This window comes from Sciurus carolinensis, chromosome 8, assembly GCF_902686445.1.
Source record: "Sciurus carolinensis chromosome 8, mSciCar1.2, whole genome shotgun sequence".
NCBI classification, from domain to species: domain Eukaryota; kingdom Metazoa; phylum Chordata; class Mammalia; order Rodentia; family Sciuridae; genus Sciurus; species Sciurus carolinensis.
This window is the reverse complement of record NC_062220.1, coordinates 26,978,388-27,003,096: the sequence shown is the minus strand read 5'-3', so window position 1 is coordinate 27,003,096 and position 24,709 is coordinate 26,978,388. Positions and strand designations below refer to the sequence as shown.

Genomic DNA, 24,709 nt, shown 5'->3' with positions numbered 1-24,709 from the left:
CAATATGAACTACAAACAGCAACTCAGAATTGGCAGAAGATTCCAGCCAGACTCCTTGGAGTTTGATTTCATCTCAACTTCAACTCCACACTGAAGCAGTTGGCCTTTCCTCTTCCTCTGCCTCTGCTACCTCTACCCACACGAATATCAGTGCAGACTGCTGCTGGGAACCTTTCACTGGGTGAGGCAGCGAGCGCTGGGAAACTCCATCTCTGCTCAGATCACACAAGTCCCCTGATTCACTGGGATGAGTGTGACAGTGTTAGAAAAGCAGGATGCAAGAAATGCAGTCTTTCCTAAACCCCATTTTTCTCAGAAGCTTTCATCTTTCCTCTTAATAGCTCTGACTCGCTTTTACTTTCTGTCTTACTGACTTTTCTATAATTACAGGTGTCTGAGTGGAAAGGGATCACTACCCCAGTGTTGTCCTGCTCCATCCAGCCTCACTCTATCCAGACTTTCTGTTCCTTTAACAACCTTCAGATCCCTTCACTTCATGGGTTATTCTTCCCTATCTCAACAAATTCACCTGACACCAGTCCCTTTCCTTGCAGCCTATCTTCTCTCTACAAGCCCCCTTCACTGAATGTTTTTTCTAAGGAGATTGGATTTAATTTCCATTTTTTACTAGAAAGAAAATTTCCTCTCTTTGCTATCTCTTTTCCATATTATATTCTCCAGAATTATATATTAGTATAAATATGCTAACATATATTTCCATCTCACAATGAGTTTATTTTATATGTGCAGTTGTTTAATTATCAGTAATTACAAAATTCTGAAACATTTAACTTATCAAGCTAAATAGATAACATGATCAAAAAAGACAGTAACTTGCTAATAATTATAGTCACAGCAGCAATTAGAGTACTTTCTTAGTATTTAATGTAGAGGTTTAATATCTATTTTCTTGATTTTTCCTAAAATCCTAACACACTATGAAGTCTCTAATGCAATCACAGATATCTGATATTCTTAACTGTGGAACTTAAGAGAGATGGCACAGTCAAGAGGAAAGAGCACTGATCTGAGAATCAGGAGCTGCTTTCCCATGCTAACTCCATTCCTCATTGATTTTCACAATCTCCGTATGTCTCTTTCTTAACTCATAGTGTTCACTTAACAATGAACTTAACAATGAACACAAATATAGTTTTGAAATTGCTAGAGGACATGCACATCATTATTATTTTCATTAATTCATGGGGAAATTGACTTTATAAATCAATAGAAGACTGGCGAATTAGGGGAGAAAGTAGGAACTCTCTAATCAACCAGTACCATCTTACCATTTCCAGATACTCAAGTGGAAACCCATTTACTTTCCTTAACCAATACCTTTCCTAACTCCTAGTGTGACATCGAGCAGGTTAACCTCTTAAATCCTCAGTTTCTTCATCTGTAAAGTGGACGTAATGACACTTTTCTCACAGACATGTTGTCAGAATTAAATGAATCAATTCTTATGAAGTGCTTTGACCCATGCACCAGATAATTAAATACTATTTTCATCCAATATTTGACTTTAGTAAACACAAGTACATATGAGTAGAAAGAATAGAGGCATCTTTAAGTGATGCTGCAACTAAAAAATTATTGAAATTCCAATGGGGAATATCTGACAAGAAAAGTACACATTGTGAATTTCACACTATCATCAATTCTTGACATTTATATATCACTTTGAAAATTTTTAATGTCACATTCCCTCCTGAATAAAATGATATTTAATTTTCTCTAAGTAAAATTCCCAGTGTTGTCACCTCCTTGACCAAACGATTCCTTATCTCCTACAACAGCATTTTCCAATCATTGTGCCACAATGATACTCAAGATAGAAGAAAATCACTTGTAAAACACACTCCCATGAACATACTCTGGGTTCTACACAATTTCTAGTGTGACAGCTATTTCTATATCTCTTTTCTACAATTCAAGATAGCCTATTGGAAAGCAAGTGAAAAGAGCCTACCTTATCACAAAAATATAACTCCCAACTTTGATGTTTCACATATCAATTTTAGCATCAAGTTACACTAAATTTGACAAGGCATTAAGGGGAAATATATGGTTAGGAGTATGAATTCTGGAATCATATTGTGGGGTTCAAAGCCCAGGTTCTGTCACTTATTAGATGTCACTGTCTTGGGTAAGTTCTTAATTTTACTGTATCTCACTTCTGTGAGAATTAAATGAATCAATCTATGTAATGACATAGTAAGTATTATACAAATATTTTAACTATATCTTTTTTTTTTGGTACATTATAATCATACATAATAGAATTCTTTGTGACATATTCAGATATGCAAATAATATACTTTGTTCAACTTCATTTCCCAGTACCTCCCCTATAGCAAATATTATTTCTTTTTTGTTTTACCACAATGCTGTTTGGAAGACCCTCCATTTATATGAGAATACTTGAACTTCACAGTGGGCATGTATGGTTTTCAGGACGTCACTCTTTACTAATCTCTGTGGTCTTTCAACAAAATGCCACATATGCCTAAAATCCAGTTCCTCGGTCACCATGCCCTGCCTGCCATCCTGCCTTTGCATATGCAGTTCTAAGACCCCTACCTCCTTCCTCCTAATCTTTCTTCTTTATTCAGCTCCTCTGAGATGTAGCTCAAGGGTCAAGCTCTTGTAGAGCATGATCTTCCACACCTGAAGCCAAGGTCCAAGTACCACTTCATGTCCTAACCTGCTCTAGAAAACCATTCGCTTTATTCTGCACATTTTTACTATTCATCCCATACAAAATCAACATCCATTCAACAGATATGTCTTGAGAGTCTACTTGCACCCTCTCATGCTCTCAACCAAAGCCATGCTCATTCTCTTCATCATATTCTGAACTTCAAAATAATAAATAAATAAACAAACAAATAAATAATAAAAAGGGCTGGACTTGTGGCTCGATGCTTAAGCACCCCTAGGTTCAATCCCTGGTACCAAAAACAGATATATAAACAAATAAATATTATGAGCTTCACTTATACCATACCTCATCTTTTATATTCACAAATGAAAAGATCAAATCAGTCCCTTACACATTGTTACTATGTGACATTAGAAACCAAAGCAAAACTTTGACATATTTCTAAATGGTTCCTGAGTTCATCTCTGGTAGCTCAGTTTTCATTGCTGATCACTTTAGTATCTTGTTTTTTAGAATCTGTTTTCTGGTCATGGGTTAGACTTGCAGTTGAATTACTTCAAGTTTCTCACTTAAATAACTGACTCTGTTACATATTGATACATCTCAAACCATTGCTCTGGTATTCTGGTCTATGTAACAAATAGCACCCTTGAATAGCCATGAAGGACTTGTTATTTTTTGACCATTTTTAAACATTTGTCATATTTTAAAAAGATGATCTTTTGTACTGAAATTGACCACCCTGTGAAACAGAATTAAGTGAGGTTTCGTCTAGGACAAAATCAAATGGCAAGTGGCTCTTAATATATTCATCAATTTATTATAACTAAATAATATAGGTAAAGATAGAAAATAAAATTGAACAGAGAGTAATCACTCACAGTAGGAACTTAACAATGAACACAAATGTATTTTTGAAGTTGCAAGAGAACATGCACATCATTATTTTCCTCTCTCTATATATGCTATATTTATATATATAATTTTAAAACATGCATATTATATTTTAAAATTTTCTTGTTTTACTGCTTTCTATCCTACACTTTAGGAATCCCAGACATTTTTAAGTGCATTAAATTTTTAAAATACTTTTTCATCCATGTGTGGTATTAAGAAATGGAAACAAACTCATGAAGTTGTGAAGTAATTTTTACAAGTCAGGTCCTGCCCTCGGGGTCCACCACATCTCCCAGAATATTTTCTGCACAATAAGAAATGTATGGGAAAATTATATTTTTATTACTAGGCATCTCAAGAACATGCAATGTGGCTGTGTAGGAAAAATTATACATCCAATGAAGATTTTATTTGAAAATGTTGGGTCTTTTGAGTTTTATGTCGGGAGAGATTATGGGTTTGGGATTCAGGGACTGAAGTTTGATTTTTGGGTCTGTCAATTACCTATGTGATCTTGGCAAGTTACACTCATTAGGCCTGTTTTTTCATCTGTCAAGTTTGCATAATAACCCCAACCACTCTGGGCTACTTCAAGGACTACATGACATGACCCATGTAAAGTATTTAGTGTGTGGCTTGCATGCAATACTTTGCAATGAATGAAAAATACCATTATCATTATGCATTCCTTTGCTATTACACATATGCTCCCTTGGTCTACATTTCCTTATTTTCACAATGCATAAAGTAACACAAGAATAATTCATTCACCTCCATGAGTAAAAATCATAAACATATTTCTAAGAGTAGGCCGCTCTGTTGGTTTATTTTCACGTTTACTACTTTCCTTGCCCCTACTCTTTACTACCAAAACTTTATCTATTAGTCTGCTCATCATCACCTGCAACATTAGACGAGTAGGAAAATACAGGAATCATGAAATCAGTTAATTTAGCAATTTTTAGTACCCTTAGGTGAAGAACGATTCTATGAGATTTAAGGCATTGACTAATATACCATGGAAGAGAGCAACTTTGAACAGAACCTCAGTTATTCATGTTCTTCTTCTCCTTATCTTAATTGTTTTGTCCAGCATGTATTACAACCAATAATCATTACTGTGTATTTGAAATCTCACATCTAGTTTAATTATTTAGGAATCATTCGGATCACTCTGTTGCACATCCAGCACTCAGCCTCATTCATTGTAGACTTGAGCTTCTGACTCTCTGTATTCATCTTCATCCATACTCCTGCTGTTCATTCTGGAATTCTTACTAGACACTGGGGTGACTCAACATCCTGACCTCTGGATTAACTGAATTCACTTCAAATTTTATTTTCTTTGTTTTTTTTTAATGTTTTATCTATGATCATGATCACTCTCTTAAAGTTGTCCTATACAGTAATGAAGTCATTTACAAAGTTTTCCTTCTGGACATCACTTTTCACCTCCACTCCAAAAATTCTACATGCTCCTAAACTTGCCAGTTCACTGATCACTCCATTTTGTCACTATATCTCACCCCCCCATGATACTTAGTTTCTCTCCTTTAACTGCATGGGTTCCATGATCTTCCTTGCAAACACCTTCTGTTTTCTAGTACTTCTCTTTGTCCAATATTGTTCCTCTACCAATCATAGTCATGGTTAAACTAAATTGTACTCAAGTAGCTGAATGTTGTGAGAGAAACATAAAACTCTGCTATCAGGAAGGACAAGACTCTGCTAAGGCAATTGTTGTACCCAGGGCATGACAGAGGGTGTGTCCGTCTCCCTGAATTTTACATGCAGGTACCTTGTTTGCTTTACCTAATCAGGAACCAGTTATCTGCTCTTACTTTAAATTTGCAATCTCAGATTTTCAAATATGCAATCAACATTGCTTTGCAGTCCTATCACACTTTGCCTTCTTTCTGGATATTTGACAATTTCGTGTCTTATTCCCACTCCTTACAAGTTCAATACATTCCTTTCCCTGTCATTTCAGCTTGTCTCACACATTCTCATTGAGAAAAAAAAAAAAAAAGCAATAAGACAGAAACTCTCCTGTCACTGCACTATAAAACCTAAAACCTAGCAATCCCCTGCAATCACACTGGTACTCTTCCCAGCTCTTCTAACACCCTCCCTGACCCAATCAAAGGCACACTCCTCCCCTGGTGCTCTGTCTCATCCACTCTCACCCTCTATATACTTAGGTCCACAGCTAGCTCTCTATTTTACATTAACAAATCTAGAATTCCTGTAGAAGTATACCCTTAAATTTGGAGATCAGTTCTAATAGCTCTCCTCTTACTATGAAAGCAAGAAAACAAATCCAGTTACTCTAACCCCATAGTCTCAGCCAGCTACTGCCTCCATTTCCATCCTCCTCCACAGCGAAACTGTGCTCACTCTCCATTTTCTTATTTCTAACTCTTCAACCCATTTTGATTTCAAATTTAACCTCATACCTCCATTGAGGAGGTTTGAATTTGTATGTCCCTCCCTGAGGGCACTGATCCAACTCACTGAATCTCCACTGTGTTGTTCGATAATTATCTCAAACTTCAGATTAAAATGTTCTTACTCAGACACAATACTTGGTGTTTGCACATTTCCAAACATGAAGAGTCACAGTGTCTTTCTCCTTTTAGTCAGTAGCTGTTGTCCATTCATTCAATCAAGTCAGAACATAAATCAATGCCCCACAATTTATAGTACCACACTAGGAGTGAAGTGTTGTGAATTCTGGACATCAGTTCATAACAATGTATCCAAATTGGTTCTTTAGCAAATGTACCACACTCATGCAAGGTGTTAACTGGAGAAACTATGTAAGAAGGTATATATTATATGGTATATTTAATCCATTCAGTTTTTCTATACATTTAATTTCTCTTAAAATATCTTTAAAAGTAAAGAAAAAAGTAGAAATCAATTATAGTAGTATATTTTATGAAAACCAATATATGCAAAATATTATGTCAAACTATAAGTATTATATTATGATTATTAATGTAGTTATCACCTTTTCTCATAAGTCTCCAAAATTTGGGCTGGGGAGATAGCTCAGCTGGTAGAGTGCTTGCCTTGCAAGCACAAGGCCCTGAGTTCGATCCCCAGTACCGCAAAAAAAAAAAAAAAAAAAAAAAAAAAAAAGTCTCCAAAATTTGAGGCATATTTTAAGCTTAAGGCATATCATAATTTGAACTAGTCTCATTTCAAGTACTCAGTTGCCACCCATGGCTACTGGTTACCATATTAAAACAGCAATTTAATATGGTCTAAAGAGCAATTTATTTGATCAGTCATTCAACACTAGTGCACATCAGAAAGCCCTGTGCTGGATCTATCTGATCTGGCCTCCTCTCTGGCCTCTACTCCAATTGTACTAAACCCTTTTCACTAGTTTCTTTCCTAAAAGTGTATGGGTCCACCCAAGTCTGACCTAATGCTCAGATCACAGAATACCCTAAATAAAATATAAATTGTTCCAGGAGCGAAAATAACAAATAAGCAAATGCATGCCATCTATATGTATGAACAGATTCTGTCTGGAAAACTTCCAAAATTTTGCTACTCCATTTCCTTTCCCACTAGCCCAGTCCAGACTACCATGACATCTCTCCCTGAATCCCTGGCCAGTACCCTGCATTCACACTGAGCATTGGCAAAGTAGTTGCTCGCCACCCTGGACCCCAAGTGATACTATGAAACAAATCAAAGCATATGACTCGTCTTCTTTTTTGGGGGGTCAGGGGATGGTGGGCATCAGAAATTTAACTCAGGGCCACATCCCCAGTCCTATTTGGTATTTTATTTAGAGACAGGATCTCACTGAGTTGCTTAGCATCTGGCTAAATTACTCCTCTTCTTAAAAACCATTTGGTGGCTCGCTATTTCACTTTTAATAAAACACGAAAGATGTATGATGGCCTTTAAGGCCCTCTCATTCTTTTATATTCTATCCATTTCTGTTCTACAAACGTGTAAAGCTTGTCTGTCTCGGGGATTTTGCATTTTCAGCCTCTCTTTCCAGTGTTCCTTCCCCTTGGATCACCTCACTGGCTTCTTCTTATCATTCATGTTCCAACTCAAATATCACAGAGAGAGGGACTAACAAGTAATAAAGCCTGTCACTCACTATTACCCACATTATTTATTCCTTTCATAGTATTTGTGGGTAACCAAAATATATCATGTATTTAACTGATTATTAAATATTGTTGGATCATATGCTTATGATTGTGGAAAATATTTCCAACATGTTAACCACCACACGTGTATCACAGGCTACTGCATGAGCATCTCAATTCATAATCTCTCTTGGAAATAGAGTTAAGCTACATTGCCCTACATTGTACTTAGATATGGCCAAATGATTAGTTCTAGTCAATCAAATGTGAGAAGCGATATGTATTACTTAGAAGGACCTTTAAAAACCCCCTAAGTTGTCCTCTGTTTGTTTCTCCTTCCAGTTAGCTAGAATGGAAATGGCACGCTGGACACCGAGGGATCTGGTCTACATGTTAAAATGGCAGAGCTTGCATCAGACTGGATCCCAGAGTGAGTGTGTGCGGAAGGTCTGTGGTACTAGTTAATCCACCATTCATCCAGTGCTATTGTGTGAGTTCAAAACAAATTTACGTTTGAGTCATTATAAGTTGTGAACCTTCTTAGAGCAGACAACCATCACATCTGAGATTCTAGTAAAGTAGAATCTTAATGAATAGCTACTAAATGAATCAATATAATCATACTAAATCTGGAAATGAATGCTTCACTTAAGGCCACATTATAAAGTTTTAAGAACCCTACAGAGTTTTATAACTGGCTAACAAAACACTGGAATGGATGCGTTAACCTGCTTCTGATTTTCCTTAAGAGTTAAGATTGATTATTGCAATGTGAACACACATACCACAAGGTAGAATAATGAATGTGCTGTTATGTTTCACAATTGCGGGGGATGAGTATCCATGTTCATTAACCATGGCTAAGGCACTCACACAATTGAATGTTTTCATAAAAACTAAATATAAAGATATTAAAAATGTGTCAAATTTTAGTTTGAAATAACTATTTGACAATTTTGGTGTGTAAAGAAAAAGAGCAGAATGAGGAATATAGTTGAATGGCATTTCTAATTCTCTCAGCTAACACTTCTTGATTTTGTTCCATTCAGAAACTGAACTGACAGTACTATTTCCTCTTGTGGAAGTCTCTTTATGATTTGGGGATCAAAGGGGCTTTATGACTGCCAAGAGTCATCATCATTAATGAATAGCACCATTTGAAAAATATAAATACAATCTATAATTGCATTTATAGTACTCAAATAAGCTGATTGAACTTTCAAAATAAGAAAAAATCCATTTCTTAGTGATATACATCTCAGGGAAGCAGATGAATTAAGAAGCTTAAATAAAATCTCTTGTAAGACTAGTGACCAAAGAGACTATTAAAATATTAAATGATTGATTAAAAAAAAGAAATTGGAAAGAACATATTACAATTGGCAAATTTTAGTAATACATTTTATCTTAAAAGGAATTTGGGAATAAACCAAAGTATCTTACAATTCCCTGAATTCAATATATCTTTATTTCCTAATAGAAATCCTTTATCTTATGCAATTGAAATCCTTTATTATTTCTTTTGAAGGCATTAAACACCATTTACATGAGAATTTTAATACATGACTTCCATCATAAGAAGGACTGTGCTTCATGAACCACTATATTTCTAATAGTGACAAATACATATATGAGGTGTGTGTGCGTGTGTGTGTGTGTACATATATTGAAGCCTTTCAAATTTGCTGTATTAGGAGGAGTATCCACTATGTTGCTTGAAAACTGTTCACTGTGTTGCTTGATAAAGACATTCTTGCTATTTAGATTAAAAATACTCAAATTTATAAATTTTTAAAATGAATGCATTTGTACATGTGTAAGAAATCTGCTTTTAATCCAAAAGTCTAAAAATTATTAGTTTACATTTTTTACTAAGAATGTTAAAATTTTTGCTTTTGCTAAATGTATTTTTAGTTCACCTGCAATTGACTTATAGTATGAGGTAGGGATGCAATTTCATTTTTTTATAAAATGATAATCATTTTTCAGCTCTTTTCATTAATTAATTTCCCTTTTAGTACTGACTGCACAGATGCTTCTACTTTATACCTAAGACCTGTAGAGAAGAGAGACTACCTGGTCTTTCCTGTTCTATTAGCTCATTTGTCCACCCTTGACCCAATGTCACATTATAGAAACAATAAAATTCACAGGAAGACTGAAACTGGTATGACAGTCCCCTGTTTTTTTCCTTAGTGTTCTGCCTTCTCTTTGATTTATTCTTTCCTGCATAAAATTTAGAACCATCTTATTATGTTCTGTCAACAATCTTGTTTGGATGATGATTGGAAATATATATGATATATATGATGGTATCAGATAATACTAGCTATCAAAGAATAAATCTACAAAAAATGATAAAGTGCTATGGAAAGAAGGGAAGGGGGAGAGATAGATATATATGCATATCTATATCTATATATATACACACATGTGTATATATACATGTATACACACACACACACACACACACATACATTTATATATATATATATATATATATCTTAAATTGCCTTATCTGCCACTTTACTGCTATTATTTAAAATGCAGCTGTCTTGTTTCTCTGAATCTTATATCTAACCCAGTGCTTTTCTACTAGAGGTGATTCTTGTTCCCCAGAAGACATTTGGCAATGCCTGGAGATATTTCTGATAGTTACAAGTGATGAAGTGATGCCACTGGCAAATTGTGGAAGAGCCCAGGGGTGCTATGAGCATCCTACAAAACACAGAACAGTTCCCTATAACAAGAAAAATCCATTCAGTACAAACATCAAGAATTTCAAGGTTGAGAAATCCTTGTACAACTCTATTATACTTAATAATTTATCATATTCCAGAGTAATATGAATCTGTAATTTTTTTCTTATAATGGACTTTTATTTTTGTTTTAGGGCTATACTTACCTCAAATAATGATTTGGAAAACAGCCTCCCCTTTCTATTTCCTACAGAAGTTTGCATAAAATTATGAAAATATATTCCTTTAAAGTTTTATAAAATACATCTGGGATCCTCCCAAATGTCCAGAAGAGAGTAAATAAATCAATTGTGGCATATGGCATATTAATACAATGAAATATTACATTACTATCAAAATGAATGAACCACAGAAATAGCCACAAATGTAGATGAATCTTTTTTTTTCCAGCACTCTCTCCTCTTTATTCTTTTTTTTATTTTTACAGACTGTATTTTGATTCATTGTACACAAATGGGGTACAAATTTTCGTTTCTATGGTTGTGCACAATGAAGATTCATATCATTTGTGAACATAGATGAATCTTAGCTATGCAATATTGAGTGAGAAAAGGAAGTATATAAGACATAATTTACAAAAGTATAAACAATCATTTTTTATTTCATTCTTGGTGAAACAGACACATATGAAACATAAATGTGTTTTAAAAGGTGAAAGAATGTTGTTGATTGTTCAGCAGGAATATGGATGGGCTGGGTAATGGACATAACTTTTCAAAATCCTAGATTTGGGGGCTGGGGTTGTGGCTCAGTGATATGAGTGCTTGCCTAGCACATGTGAGGCATAGAGTTCAAACCTCTGCATCACATAAAATAAATAAATAAATAAATAAATAAATAAAATAAAGTTATAAAGATCCTAGATTTTGGTGACAGGAGTATTTTTATAGGTGTTTATTTTATTCCTTAAAATAACAAAATAACTAAATAAATTAAAGTGAAATTTGCATAGATGAATGATGAGTGCATGTCATAAGGCAAGGAGGCCCAGGGGAGAGAGAGAGAGAGAGAGAGAGAGTCAAAGATGAGGAAGGAGGAAGAGGAGGAGGAGGCAGAGAAGGAGAAAAGAGGGAGGGCTTAAAAATGGGTGGGGGAAGGGGGATAAGTTAGAAAAATGGAAGAAAAGTAGAAATAATGAATAAAAAAGGAATACAAAAATTGAAAAGAGAAATTCACATTAAAACTAGGGGTATTAGAGACAGTGCTGTAACATTTGTATCATTCTATGAATCAACTGAATGCTATCCTTACAGCCCTGCTATTATGGCCTTGAGGAATATGAATCCTCTCTGTAGGTCTATGAATCCAAACAAAATAGGTCACATACAGAACTGTCTTTACTCAATTCTCCAAAGCAGCTATTTTGTATATATTTAGATTTTTTTATTTAGTCAAACCTTCTGTCAGAATGTTTACTATATGAACTACAACTGTTGGGACTTAAAATCACAATATAATATTAAGCCAAAAATCTCAATTCATTTTTTTTCATTGTGAAGATTTTTAAATGAGTATAATAAGACTGAAATTTACTTCTTCCCAGTTGATTCATTATTTCATTCTGACTGAGTTTCAAATTGTTCTTTTATCATGGGTTATGCATGACTGTAATAACTCATTGTTTGAAATATCACTAAGGTACAGTCTTTCAGTGTATTTCAGAATTAATATTTTGTTAATATTTGCAGAATTACTGTAAGCTAATCAAATACAAAGAATCTTATAGGAACAGATGCCAAGGTGTCTAAAGAGATGAATAAAATATCAAACTATCAGAGGACTACCCATCTCTGACAATAATTTATGGATTGAATTTTAAAAGAATATAAATCATGTTCTTATAATGAACCTGATTTTCTATAATTATATGAACTGTCAATGCATATTAGGTCACTATGATAAATGTAAATTATCTTTGTTACTATGGTGATTTTTAGATTCTACAGTAAATGCATAATAATATGGAGCATAATTAAAGGAAACAAAATATGAAGAAAAGTTATTATAAATTAAAAAATAAAACTATAATGTGTCTTTAGCCTACTCATTTCAGAAGCTGACCCAGGTGACAACAATTATTAAATGACATTTTATTTTCAAATGTACATGAAATATTTACCAATTATTTTTAATTTAATCACTTAAAATGACTGCTTTTTGCCAAAAATAAAATGTTGGCCATCATCATAAATGAGAAATCTAATTCATATTCTCTGAGCACTAGGACTTAAAACTTGAAATTTTTAACAAACAAAAGTCTTAAAAGATTAAAAAGTTTTATTTTAAAAATGTTTAAAAATCAACAAACCCTGAGAATTTATAAAAAACAATTAAATGTTTATTTAAGTTAATTATTTAATCAAAGGGAAATTTTAAAATTACAATTATTATAGAGTTTTACTTAACATTATATTTCAAAACTTAAAGTATGGGGTCAAGGCTATCCTCAAAGAAAAATTTAAGGCTATAAAAGTTTTTTATAGTTAAACAGATGTATATGCACACACATGTATGCACAAAAAAAAATTGAAATAAAAAATATTTAAGCATGACACCAAATCAAAATTATGAGGGAAATAAGTGATCAACATAAATATTTAAAATATTTGAATTTCTTAAAATCATTGAAGTAAGAATCAATCTCTAAAAATGCATCAAAGACTCAATATTCTTAACACACAAGGAATTCTTCCAAATTTAAAAATATAACCTTCCAACATAATTGGTGAACCATGAAGAGAAAATTCTAAGAAGAAAATATAAGCATTTGCAATAAGTATACAGAAATTCTTTGCATTTAATTAATAATATAACATATCAATAAGTTGAGAACATTCATATTCAATCCAGGACTAAATGTTAAAAGAGAAGGTGGGGTAAAATGGCACTTCATTCTCTGCTGTTAAAATTTAAATTGATACCACCATTCTTGAGACTAATTTTCAAGATGTATCAATGCTCCTTTAAAACATGCTTGTTCTTTGATTTGATAATGAACATTTATGTTCTAAAAATGAACAGAGGACTGTGTAAAGACATAGGTACAAAGATGTCCCACTCAACCACTATAATGGGAAAAAGGTTGATAATCTATATAGGAAACAAATATAAAAATACAGTTTGCTAAAAATGGGGAAATAGAAACAATATAGAAGTATCCATTGGTGCATGGATAAACTGTGAAACACCATACAATAGAATGCAATGTGGCCATTAAATTATAATATAAATACATATTACTAATATGTAATACATCCATGGAATAGGTTTTTTCAAAAGGATCACAAACACTCACTAGGGTAGTTATATATTTAAAAATGGAAAAATAAGTGTTGAGGATATGGAGAAATTGGAACCCATATACATACATTGCTGGTGACAGTATAAAATTGTGTAGTCACTGTGGCAAAAGGTGGGCCAGTTCCACAAAACATAAAATATAACCATCTGTGCAGACATTTTTGTGTAAACATGTGTTTTCAGTTCTCCTGGGCATACATCTGGGATCTCTTGGTAAACAATACACATCATACTGATGGCTACTATACACAGATTTAGCAGGTAGAAGTAGCTCTCAGAGTTACCAACTGCAGTATCAGTAGGGAGAGCCTACCTCTCACTCTGCTTCTGTAAAAAAAATTTCAATTCATCAATGAGTTCTGTTCAGGCCAAAAAGGTAGCTCAGCTTTGATAAATTCCCCCAAAAGCATGCCTGTATTTTTGTCTAAAAGATCCTAGCACCTAGAAAAAAAGAAAGAAAAATGTGTGTTCAATAATCACTGCCAGCTAGTACTGATATTTCTAAAGATAGGTCTGGATATTATACACTCTTAGTTTGTATCTGCAAACATAAACTACTTGGAACATTTGGATGACAAAATCCTTTTGATTAGAATTAAAACAATCTTTATACTAAAGTGATTAAAATAGTTTTCATTTCAAATTATTCTTGTACAACTTAATATTATATTTTGAAGAAATTTAAATGGTTAAAAAATGTATCAGTCTTTTGGAAAAGCATCAGGAATATTAAAATCCATATTCAAAAAAAAATTCTTGGTATGTAAAAATGTCCTCTTCTTTTCAATAACTATATGGTATATTGAGAGTGTTCATGCAACTAATTAGTTCAGTTTAAATTTCGTGTCATTTAAAACAGAACAAACATTTTTTTCTAATATTTTTCTAGAACATTTATGGCAGCATAGAAGACATTCTATATGGCAGTATAGAAGACACATAGAAGGGTATTTTATGTTAAAACTGTTCTATGTTAAGTCTACATTTATAGGGCTGTTCAGATTTTTATTATTGTTTACTTTGGAATACTATATAGAAATTACTTTTAATTAGAAATAAAGTTACTGGTTTCTTTTAGAAAAAGAAGGGGGTATTTTACGCATTATGATTAAAGTAAATAACTTTTGATTTTAAAATTATGAAAACAGATCTTAAAACCAAGGAATTGAGAATAACTAGAAGTATTTTTAAAGCAGCTTATAAATGTACCTAAAAAATTTTTTTAAAAAGGCTCTGTACCCAAGCTGCCATCAGAAATCTATTGTTAATTGCTCCTAGCACTGCCATATCCCGGTCCACAACACCAAAATCACAAGGAATATCTGCCCCCAATGTGGAAATGTCTCTAGGCTATGGCTAGTCACCACTGCTCATTTATAAACAGGATGGGTTTCCAACTCCCCAGGTTGTGAATCCTGGTTTCCCATTTTCCTTGTTTCCTTTGCATTTCACAATTTGCCTTTAGACTGCTTAATCTCAGTGCTGACTTAAACCCCTCTAGGGATATGCTTCTCATATTTGCTACTGACTGAAAACTAAAATTAGTATTAGCACTATCCTCCTGGACACCAGCCTTCCTGTCCTTTAGAGAGGTGTACATCATCATCACCTCCATTGATACCATCACCAATATTACCAAAACATTAGTGAGCCCCTATTATTTGCAGAACTTTGTAGATATGCAGAAATATATATAAGTATATCCTATAGTTAAGATCATCCTTGAGATGTTAGTGATTTTATCTTTAAGTAGTGATATTAACAATGACATTTACTGATGAATGTTAAATGTTGCCCTGAAAGTCATAACTGGACAACCACCAGTAGAGGAAAGAGACTAGTGGTAGAAAGAGCAGAGGCTTCAGTATCAAACCTGCCATATCTGTGAGAGCTCTGAGAAGCTCTCACTGTGCACACTCTCCTATGACTGGAGAAAATATCCACCACATCATAAGGTGACTGACGGAATAAATGATAAAACATTTTATAAAGTGGTATGTTGTCGATAGTTGTTACAGTCTTCATTCTTCAGTGATAAGTCTATGAAAGTAGAATAAATCAGGAACTTTTTAAATCAATAATTTTGTTCAGCTGAATAATTAACTCAAAAAACCAATTTTATCTTTTTTTTGTTCATTGATTTTATCAAGGGTATAAAAAAATTAACCAAGTTGATATTTCATTTTTTTCAACATGAATTCCCATTTGAAAAGAGTTAAGGCCCTAGAGCTATTTATGCTCATATTTGGTGATTAATGTCAACTTCCAATATTTTTTTTTCTGTTTGACTAATTGAGAAATTGATCTGCTGAATCCAAACCAATTTATGAAAACATCAGAATCAAAAGCATTAAACCTTCATGATCCTCTACTTTGAGCTTTGTTGCCTTCTGCTGAGACCCAAGTTTAATGAAGTTTCTATGCATTTATTTGTTCCTGTGAGTAAAACTGAAATTTCGGTATATCATGAAATACATTGTTTCAAATAGAAATAATTTTAAGAACCAGATACTCTGTTTTTTTGTGTGTGTATTAAAAGTCCCACAATTTTTAATCTACCTCTACAAGAACTCTGGCACATCATAGGCAAAACAGCATACTATGAATGGCCTGTCCATTTGTTATCCTATAGAGAGGAAATCTTGTCACTTGCATTGCCTGACAGGCACTTGACTCACAGATCCCTGTTAGAGTACTAGACAAATTTGATTCAGCTCAACCATCAGTTGATCACTCTCTATTATTATAGTGAATGAAAGATGGTGAAATAATCAATTCACTGCTTTATGAAAATTTTGATTTCCTAAATACACACAAGCATTTACATATCATAAATTCACTAATGAAACCAAAACATTCCTCTAAGAAAGTTGATAACTCAGGTTAATGGTGATGATATTTCAAACATTTGTTTTTTAATTCACAAAGCAATATGCTATATGCTCCAAAATGAATGTCTGAAAAGAATAACAAAATTATTCTTTGGAATGTTTATGAAGCTCTCCTTTTCTTCCTTGAAATAGCTAAATGTTTTATGCTTTCTGACTTAAAATGCCTTATAAAATTGCATTCTCAGAAGTTGACTGAAGCATTTTTTTATGACTTAAACACCCTCAGAAACTTATGTAAAAGATAATTTGTGTGTTTTTAAATCCTGCGTGTACCTTAGGAGAAAGGTGTATTTAACACATGCTAGAGAGCAACATTCTGCATCGACCTTTTATCTGAAGCAAAAACAAAATCAAAGGTCAAAATTGTATGTGTTTGTTTTACCTTTGCCTACAGCTTATATGAATTCTATTTATTATATAAACTACCTTATTAATTAATTTGTTCTTATACCTTAACTAAATTCAAATGCAAGATGGAAAATTAGAAGAACATAACAGAAGTGCAATAACTGAAAGCAACTTTAATCAATGTGATGCCTTATGGCTTTTTAATCTCTTGGTAACATGTTACTTTTGTAACTATATATCTGTTCATTCAATTCTCATTACCTTCACCTTTGATAGCACTAGTTTCTAATGTTCTTCATCATTTTAATAGTAATGATGTTATTAAAACAGTCATGTCATATTTAATGGGTAAGTTGCAGTGTTACCTTGCAACAACCAATAATCAGATTATCTCATTAGGGAAGAGGAAAAATATTTAAAGTTCAGCCTTTCTCAATCCATCTAGTCCATTGTGTATGAAGACAAGAAAACTCTATCCATGGGCCAACATCCAATTAAGATATGTTCCATCTGTCCATTGCCCTTTAAAGCCAAACTGAGTTAATGCCCATCTTTAAGACTGAAAAGAGGAGGAACGAGAATATCATCAGACAGCAGAAGAGTTCAAGATTTTTAGACTTAGAGCACAATGCTGTTTTTATTATAACTTAAAATGTCATTAGAGATATTCATATTGTAAAGTAAATTTAAATGGAGAGATAAACAAAAGAAAGGAGAATAAAAAGATAAAGAAAACATTTGTCTACCATCTTATCACTATTTTTAAATGCTTGAATCTTTTTTATTTGTATTTGTTAATTATACCTTTCAATGGCTATTTCTCCCATCATTATTTAATGGCAACCATTGTTATTGTTTGATCTACATTCTTTATTAATGTATCTAGAGCTAGGTAACTTTTTTTCTTACCCATGATTTTTTCCTTTATTTCAAAAAGTTATAGAGCTGCAGTATATAAAAGTGTATAGTAGGTAAAGTACAAAAATTATAAAATCTTCCCCTTTAGCAATATCTTCCATATTCTCCAGAGGTATTCAGTCAACAATTTGGTGTGTATGCTTTTGGACCAATTCATAGGCCTACAGATAACATGTTTACATACCTGTATAACTGCATAAATTTTCCTAATAAGATCCTACCTGTTATCAATGAGAAACCTCCTATGCCCCAAACTTATGCTGGTTTAGAGCAATATAGTTTTTAAAAACAAAATCATATAATTTATTTATTGACTTTTAATCCTTACTTTTTCAATTAACAATATAACTCTATATGGAAAACTCTATATGTAATACACAAAGGTCATTATTGTAACTTAATTGACTATACATTATTCCTTGCATGCATGTACCATAATTTACTGCACCAATCCCATAATGGTGGATACTTATGAGATTGTCAATGATTTGATTACATAAAAGTGATGCCATGAAATCTCACAACTCCTCTAATCAATTTTTTATTTGTCCTAGTTAATTGTACATGATAATAGAATGCATTTATACATTTTGATAAATCATACATAAATGGAGTATAATTTCTCATTTTTCTACATATTGTAGGATCACTCAGCAATTTTTAAACATGATTTTTAATACTTTTAAAATTAAATGCTTTCATATACATCTAATGAAACATGTATAGATCTGCATATGTACATGTTTATATACAAAATTCTAATGTAAAAGTTCAAGAAGGTCTAAGTAAATCAATGGACATATAATGTTCATTTCATAACTATTTCTTTATCCAACAGTCTGGTTTGTTTTTTTGTTTTGTTTTTTATTTGTTTATTTTTTTATTTTTATTATTATTGTATACAAATGGGATACATGCTATTTCTCTATTTGTACATGGAGTCAAGGCATACCATTTGTGTAATCATATGTTTACATAGGGTTATGATGTTTGATTCACTATTTTTTCCCTCCCCCCCACCCCTCCCACCCCTCCCACCCCTCTTTTCCCTCTATACAGTCCTTCTTTCCTTCATTCTTACCACACTCCTTATCCCTAACCCTAAACCTAACCCTAACCCTAATGCTAACCCCTCCCACCCCCCATTATATGTCCTCATCCGCTTATCAGCGAGATCATTCGTCCTTTAGTTTTTTGAGATTGGCTTATCTCACTGAGCATGATATTCTCCAATTTCATCCATTTGCCTGCAAATGCCATAATTTTATCATTCTTCATTGCGGAGTAATATTCCATTGTATATATATGCCGCAGTTTCTTTATCCATTCATCAACTGAAGGGCATCTAGGTTGGTTCCACAATCTGGCTATGGTGAATTGAGCAGCAATAAACATTGATGTGGCTGTATCACTCATACATTGCTGGTGGGGTTGCAAATTAGTGCAGCCACTCTGGAAAGCAGTATGGAGACTCCTTAGAAAACTTGGAATGGAACCACCATTTAACCCAGCTATCCCACTCCTTGGCCTATACCCAAAGGACTTAAAATCAGCATACTCCAACAGTCTGGTTTGTTTTTATTTCTTCAGCTGGATGTTTTGAGTGTGAGGACAAATTCTGATGAAGATAATTTATTTTTAGGAATTTTGTATCTAAATAGTAAAATCTATGTAAAACTACAGATATTAATACAAAGTGAAAAAGATTTAAGAATTATTCCATGATATAAATGAACACACAAGCACGTATGCACACACACACATATACACACAATTTTGCTTTATAGACTATTTGTGTGTTGTGGATAACATGCATACAAATCATTGGGAGCATTTTTTTTTTCCATTGCAGAATAATGGTAAATTTGGGCTTTCTTTAATGTTTGTTCCCTATTGAATTGAGATTATGTTTTAAAAATTTAACCCACATTTTATTTATTTGTTAAAAAAATTGTAATGAACCATTATAATTATAGATAATACTGGGATTCACTGTGACATGCCCATACATGCAATAATATACTATGGTCAATTTCATTCCCCAGTATTTCCCATTGAACTCTACTCCTAACTCGCACTCTTCTTCTCCCTTACTCTAATGATCTTCCTGCTACTTTCATTTTTTTCCTTACATATTTTCCTTTTTTCTAACTTCCACATATGAGAGAAAACAAATGATCCTTGACTTTCTGATTCGGGCTTCTTTGCTTAACATAATTCTCTCAAGTTCCATCCATTTTCCTATAAATGGCATCATTTTTTCTTCTCTATAGCTGAGCAAAACTCCATTGTGGATCTGAATTTTTTTTTTCTGTACTTGTGATTGAACCTAGGATCACTCCACCACTGAGCTACATTCCCAGTCCTCCTTATTTTGAGACAGGGTCTCCTTGAGTTGAGGAGGCTGACCTTTAACTTGTGATCCTCTTACTGCAACCCCCAAGTAGCTAGGATTAGAGGCATGTGCCACTGTGCCTGACAAATCTGGAAAATAATTTTTTGGGGGGCTTGCTGAGTTCAATAAAATGGATTTATTTTTATTTTTATTTTTTACAGACTGCATTTTGATTCATTGTATACAAATGGGGTACATCATTTTGTTTCTATGGTTGTGCACCATGTAGATTCATACTATTGATATAATCCTACATGTACATAGTTTAAAGGGCCAATTCTGACTACTGGGACTTACATGAAGCCTGAGTATGTGCATTTCTAATAAACTTCCAGGTGATGAAAATGTTGCTGATCTGCAGAGCATGATTTGAACAGCAAGAACCTACAGGTCTGAAACTATACATTACAAGATCATTGAAGAAAGATTTCACTTCCACACCTGCACACCATTGATAGAGAACTAAAATTCCATAAACCCATGGAGGATTCACAAATGAGTTTTATGAAATTTGCACACCGTATCTAACAGAAAATAGTGTGTACATTGAGAACAGGAGCTAGAAACATGACAGGCAGGATCTGACTGCAACAATTCCTTTAGTATACAGAATCACATAAATGAAAATGACCAGGAAACAAAAATAAGGACACTTGCACTTGGTATTGATGACCTTTAAAAATGATTCATCCTTTGGTTTTTTGAGATTGGTTTGCTGATAAATGGATGGTGATACATAATGGGGGGTGGGAGGGAGGCAAGAATGGAGGAAGGAGGGACTGTATAGAGGGAAAGAAGGGTGGGGGGTGGGAGGTGGAGGGAAAAATAACAGAATGAATCAAACACCATTACCCATGTAAATGTATGATTACACAAATGGTTGCGTCTACTTCATGTACAAACAGAGAAACGAGTTGTACCCCATTTGTTTACAATAAAAAAAGAAAACTGAATAAAACAGAATATAAAAATTTTTAAAAATGATTAAAATGATACCTTTTGTTACATCGATTTTACCACAATTTTAAAAACAAAGAAATAAATTCAATAACAAAACAAACAAATTCATATGTAAGTAAGGGCTCCAGACATCTCCAGATATCAAACAACCAAGGGGCAAATGCAAAAATGACTTATGAACTGTTGCTGTGCTCAAAAATGCCTGTTTCTCCTTGCTCAGAAAATTATAATGTAGAACATTAATGTGTCCCTGAAACATGTGGCTAGAAAAGAAGCATTAGCCTGTTGTTTAGGCCAAATTTAATTTGGGTAATTATGTTCTTGCTGCCTGGAAGTCCCTGGAAGTCTCTCATAATCTGTGTCACTTCTAAACTTAATCTGTTTACAGCAGTCTATACTCTTTCAAGTGGTCATTACCATCTGCCCCTGAGGTGGCTGCATTTCAGCAGGAGGGAACATGATTCCTGTGCCACATAAGTTTTCAACATGAACAATTTTACCCTTGAAGATGGATGATGCAAATCTACCTGGGAGCATCAGTGAAAGGAGTGGGAATCATTATAAATGTTGACCTCCTGCTCTTTCTATCTCCTGAAGTTTGTTTTCATCAACACTTTTCATGACGAAGTACATTTTTAAAAGTAAAATAAATGAAAGCACTATATAACACACCTTTCCTTTAACATGAGAATACACAATATGACATTTTTAAAGAAAGCATGCATTTAGATTCTGAAACTAAACTTTTATCATGTATTAAAATATATTTCTTTTGTTTTGTAATCCTATGTTGCCTGAGTATCACTGACTGACCTTTAAAATCCATTATTAGGTCTCTAGAAAGAGACAATTCCTTTTGTAAACAGAAAGGAGATACCTTGTGTGACACAGAAGCCATCAGTTATCTTCCTACTTCTCTGGATGAGGCAGAAGTTCCACTATTCAAGTGACTATTGGGATTAAGTGGGATACTAGGTGTAAAGTACAATAGAATTGCTTGGAGAGGTTCTCCCAGAAACATGTTGATAGAGCAGCATAGACAATCTCATCTGTTCATGAACTCAGTACAGAATTCTGACGGTGTGTGGGTATATAGACAAATAGGTATTTTAGAATGGAAGTTCAGAGTACTGGAAGAGAATCCTGGGTAGGCAGTTTTAGGACAGCCAGAAGGTTACAGATAAAAAGAGACACCATAACTGGTGTCAGGTCAGAGAGCAATAGTCTAGTGCAGATGACTGCTGTGTGCCTAAGATACCATTTTCCTGCCTCATCACTGAGCCCATTTTGCTTCTCTGCTGTATAGGTACTAAACACTAGAACAAATCAGCAGAACCCAGTCTAGACCTTTGGAGTCACTCACTCTTTCCTTGATTATATATATCAAATTCTTCACCATGTAAAGCCTTCAACTTCTGAATGTTTTCCCATAAAATATTTTCTTTATTCCACGACTTTAGTTCTTGTACCTGATCAAGCTTTGGAATCAGTTGCTGTGGTCTTCTACCAACCCAAGTGATGGTTCTGAAGCACTCTTGGAATTATATTGCTGAAAACCTCTGTTGCCTCCCTGTTCAACAGGGTAAAGGCCAGTCTTGTTCAGTTGGCAACCAGACATAGTCATCCCCTGTCCTGTGCCCTACGCTGGCCTCACTGCCTGTTCACCTCACTTGCTGCTGATTCTACGCAATCTCTTCTAGCCACACATTCCACTTGAGCTACACACAGGATTCCCCAGGTCCACTCACCCCAAATTCCTAAAGCTCTTCAAAAAACCCCAAAAGCATGCCCATCTTTTCTTCTGCTAATACACTTTCAAATTCTTGTTCAGAGGCCAACTCTTGTATACATTTTCTTTTCTTGCCATTTGGAAATAACTTTAATACTTTGCTGTGTCTCTCTGATGTCATCAGTCATATTTTGCATGAAAGTGCATCTACTGATCATTATCTTTTGTTATGAACTGCATGCGGCATCTATCTTCCCATCATGTGGCACAGGGCCTTACCCAAAACAGATGCTCAATGACCATTTATTGAATTTACTTCCAGCATTGTAGAGTCCAAAGTTCCATCGAAAAATACCCTGAGTGTGTAAAGTGGGGAAAGAAGAACCATGGAGACTGTGTCTCAGGTATTCTGTAGACTTAGCTCTCAGCTTCTTTGTACCCTTCATGATAATTTTCTATGTAGTCTCATTACCTTAGTAAGGGGTCCGTAAAACTTCTGGAAGTCAATATCCAGCAGGACTGACTTACCTTGAAGTTGTGGCAAAGCAAGATGGGACATATTCAGGGGGACATTCCTTTCCTTCTAAGTATAGGAAGGGTGTCATTCCAAAATCAAAAGGTCAAATTAGGATAAACTAAAAATAGTGTGACAAGGGTACAGACAGGAGATCACACTATGGGGATTAATACCCATTATGATAAAGTGAATGATGCAGCAATGTCTAGATTGTCATTAGCCAATTCCCACGGTAATAACTCTGTGTTCAGTAGGCTCAGACACTGGGGTGTGAATGAGGCCTTCCACCAGGAACTAAGCACTCTCTGGCTGGATGATGTGAAGGATCATTAACCACATCTTGCTGAAGAACATTACAGGTTATAAAAATGTCATCTAGACCATGCCGACAAGCCCATCTGTATTTAAGGCTGAATCCCTTTGAGATAAAAGCACTCCATGTGGCTCAAATGGGGCTGTTATTTCAGATGTCAGAAAACTATTAACACATAACTGGAGCACAGGAGCCATAATAGAGCAGTTGAAGAATGTGGGATATGAAATCTTTCCAACAGTCACACTTAGAGCCCAACTAACTCATCAGAAGAACACATTTTATAGGAAAAAAAGAGAGAGAGAGAGAATGTTGAAAATATTTCATAATACATCAATACAATTAACTGAAATCTATGCAGATATTTTGCAACTAATGGCTGGAGTTCTAGTTGGCAGAATGTTGGAGAGGTCAAGATATTTATTATTGGCAGTGGATTCAATCTACCATGGGTTGGGGTGGAAAGGCAGTATTTGTGAGGATAAATGAGAATAACTGAGGAGAAAATATTATTTAAACTGGGAGAAAATAACAAGCTTGCTTGTTTTCTAAAATAATATCAATGGATTGGATTGATGTTTGAGAGGCAATTACTTGAATAGTTATTAAAATTCATTATGGACAAAGTGTATATATTACCAATCTCTCCCTCTCTCACCCTCCTCTCACACTCTCTCAGACACACACACACACACACACACACACACACACAAAGGCATACACAGAGATATACACATACAGATGCAGCTGCCTGGGTTTGGACTTCCAGTCTCCTGAATCATGAGTTCTGTGTTTTATAAATCACCTGGCCTCAGGTATCCTGTTACAGCAACAATGAGCAGACTAAGAAACCCTATGAACTCCCAAATAACTAAAGAACATGCTGATGAATAATA

General features: G+C 34.1%; 1 protein-coding gene across 2 annotated transcripts in view; it reads right to left on the bottom strand.

Annotated features, from left to right (window-relative positions):
- Grm8 (glutamate metabotropic receptor 8) overlaps positions 1 to 24,709 on the bottom strand; it is a 758,935-nt gene that overhangs the window by 149,064 nt on the left and 585,162 nt on the right. The window lies entirely within an intron of this gene.